The sequence below is a fragment of the Rhinopithecus bieti genome, unplaced genomic scaffold (assembly GCF_001698545.2).
Source record: "Rhinopithecus bieti isolate Rb0 unplaced genomic scaffold, ASM169854v2 scaffold_69396, whole genome shotgun sequence".
In the NCBI taxonomy this organism is placed as follows: Eukaryota; Metazoa; Chordata; class Mammalia; order Primates; family Cercopithecidae; genus Rhinopithecus; species Rhinopithecus bieti.
Genome location: NW_016825896.1, coordinates 80,469 through 83,980, shown reverse-complemented (window position 1 = coordinate 83,980; position 3,512 = coordinate 80,469).

Here is a 3,512-nt window from a genome sequence, read left to right as displayed (position 1 = left end):
TAGGAACACTTTTACACTGTTGGTGGGACTGTAAACAAGTTCAACCATTGTGTAAGACAGTGTGGCGATTCCTCAGGGATCTAGAACTAGAAATACCATTTGACCCAGTCATCCCATTACTGGGAATATACCCAAAGGATTATAAATCATGCTGCTACAAAGATACATGCACATGTATGTTTACTGCAGCACTATTCACAATAGCAAAGACTTGGAACCAACCCAAATGTCCACCAATGACAGACTGGATTAAGTAAATGTGGCACTTATACACCATGGAATACTATGCAGCCATAAAAAAGGATGAGTTCATGTCCTTTGTACGGATATGGATGCAGCTGGAAACCATCATTCTCAGCAAACTATCACAAAGATAAAAAACCAAACACTGCATGTTCTCACCCATAGGTGGGAATTGAACAATGAGAACACTTGGACACAGGTAGGGGAACATCACACACCGGGACCTGTCATGGGGTAGGGGGAGAGGGGAGGGACAGTATTAGGACATATACCTAATGTAAATAACGAATTAATGGGTGCAGCACACCAACATGGCACATGTATACATATGTAACAAACCTGCACGATGTGCACATGTACCCTAGAACTTAAAGTATAATAAAAAATATTAAAAAAGAAAGAGGGCCTTTTAAAAATAGCACTGTCAGGCATACTCTGTTAACTTTTTCCTGCACAGCATGTCAAGTGATAACACTTGGACGAGGGCAGGAGTTACCAGAAAGAAGACTAATAAAAACTGGGAAAACAGTCAAAGGACAAAATGGTTGAAAGGAAAGAGAGGAAATGAAGTAACTAGGCAGGGGGCAAGGAAAGAAATCAGGGAAAAAGAAGAGGGAAGTCAGGAAGGAGAGAAAGCAGTCACCTGGCTAAGCCAAACTGGCTTCTCACTCGGGCCACTTGATCCTATAGTACCCCTACTTAATGTTGCTCATCCCAATGCCCTACCTCCCATTCCTCTTCCTATGATGCCACGTTGTACATGCTTATTTCTCATCCTCTCTATTTATGTACACACCTGTTCCCTTAGTCCTGCTGCCTTGGTGCTATCTGGATGCTTTGATAAGAAAGAAGGAGATGGAGGAGGGAGAGAAAGCCCAATAGTGATAAGATTAGGTAGAAAAAGGTATTTGAGCTAAATGGAACAATATGACAACAACAGGCTCCCAGAGCCCCTCTGAACTTATAAAGAAATATGTAGTCTTTCTGGATTTAGAAGACAAGAGGCACTGGGAAAATATCATGGCAGAATGGGCTCTTTGAGTGTACCTTCAAAATTACAGTGGCTTCTTTGAATTCTGTAAAGAAGTCAGTGGTCAGTGGTTACTTCTCTCATTTTAATTCATAGAGCAAGTTTTTAAAAAAGCTGATAGGTGCTAGGGTTATATTCTCCCAACCATTCCTTTTTTGTGACTTCCCAAATTCATAAAAGGGAAAAGAGGATAAAGGAGCTATTCCTCGCCTTGAGCTTTTATAATTAAAAAAATATGACAGATCCTTTTCTCCTTTTCTCACATTTTACATTTTATAAATTGCTGTCAGACTAAGGCTTTGCCAAGTTTCAACCCCAAGTGAAATCTTACCAAAAAAACCAAAAGTATAAAAAGCAGATGGATAATAGGTATAATCATTCAGCCTATGCATGTGTTATGGTTTTTTAAATAAGTTCATTCCTCTTGTGTTAAATGTATAATATTAGTTATAACTATATTGATGTACTAAAGTATCTATACTTCTATCATTCTATTTTCTTATTATTAAGAAGGATTCACTTTTGTTATATATATATATATTCATCTGGATAAAAACAGACACCCTAGATAATAAATTTGAAGGAATATGACAGCTTTCCATCTTCAGTTCCCTGCAAGTCTATCACATGGAAGAAGATATTTTCACAACTCCAGAGAATGGAGGTTGACCAAATAAATACAAGACAATTTTCACAGGGCACATTAAGTTCACTTAAAGAGAAAACGAAGATATCATTTAGATTCTTCTAAAAACAGACAGTGTGGTCTTATGTGATAATTGTCACGTGAGGGGTATTGTCATCAAGGGAGATCAAGACTGGAATCCGCGTATCAGTGAGACTGAGAAATAATTGGAGAACCAATGGAAAGGCTGGACAGACAAATGAACATATAGATTCCTACAGAGTCCAAAGACAAAGATCAGCCCCCAGAAATGAACTGGGTCCTTGGAAAACCTTATTGACATGGATAGATTGCTTGTTGAGATGGGTCAGGTTGCCAAATATAACTTAAGTGGTCTGAAGTTAAAGTATAGCACAGACACACAAGGGAGTTACAACTGGATGGAGAAAAAAGGACTAAGAGCCAAGAGAGAACTTAAGGGTCAGGAAAGAGGCATACTAGTAGGTAAGGCTAGGCTATGTGAAGGTAACAACTCTAGAATCTCAGTGGCTTAACATAATAAAGTTTATTTCTTACTCAAGATGCATGTCCCAGTTCAGAGGGATCTTTGTTCCACACAGTCTTTCTGGGGCTCAAGCTCATAGGATCTGTCACAGCTGTTTCATCTGGATCACAGAGTACTCCAAGGTCTCTGAACATAAGAAACAGAAAACGGAAGAAGCCCATACTCTTAAGTGAGCCTGACCTGCAGTAAGGTGTCACTTCTGCTCATATTCCCATTGGCCAGGGCTCAATCACATGCTCCAACCCAACTATAAGAGAGGCTGCAAAATGCAGGAAAGGAAATAGATATTCAGTGAGTGCTCTGCTGCAGGAGGGTGCACTGCCCAAAACCCAGACTGAACCCTCTCTGTGTCCAGGTGGAGAAGCTGCAAACATTCTTTATTTCGGCTTACTCTCCTGTAAAGCTCTACTTGTCCCAGCCACTAAAAGTATCCTGAATTTCTGACATGGTGAATTATCATTTTGGGGGGCATTCAAAAAGAAGCCAAGAATGGCCAATATCCAAAATCAAATACTAGTGAGGATGGGGAGCAACAGGAACTCTCATTCCTTACCAGTGGGAATGAAAAATGGTACAGTCATTGCGGCAGACAGGATGGGGAGCAACAGGAACTCTCATTCCTTACTGGTGGAAATGAAAAATGGTACAGCCATTGTGGCAGACAGTTTGGTAATTTCTTACAAAACTAAACATACTCTTATCATATTATCCAGAAATCATGCTCTTTGGTATTTATCTAGATGAATTGAAAATGTATATCCACATAAAACCTGCACACAGATGTTTATACTTTATAGTTTATGGCAGCTTTATTCATAATTGTCAAAACTTGGAAGCAACCAAGATGTCCTTCAGTAGATGAATGGATAAAGAAACTCTGATACATCCAGACAGTGAAATATTCCTCAGCACTAAAAAGTAATGAGCTACCAAGCCATGAAAAGGCAAGGAGGAAATTTAAATGCATGTTACTCAGTGAAAGAAGCCAATCTGAAAAGTCTACATACCATATTATTCTAACTATATGACATTCTGGTAAAGGCAAAGCT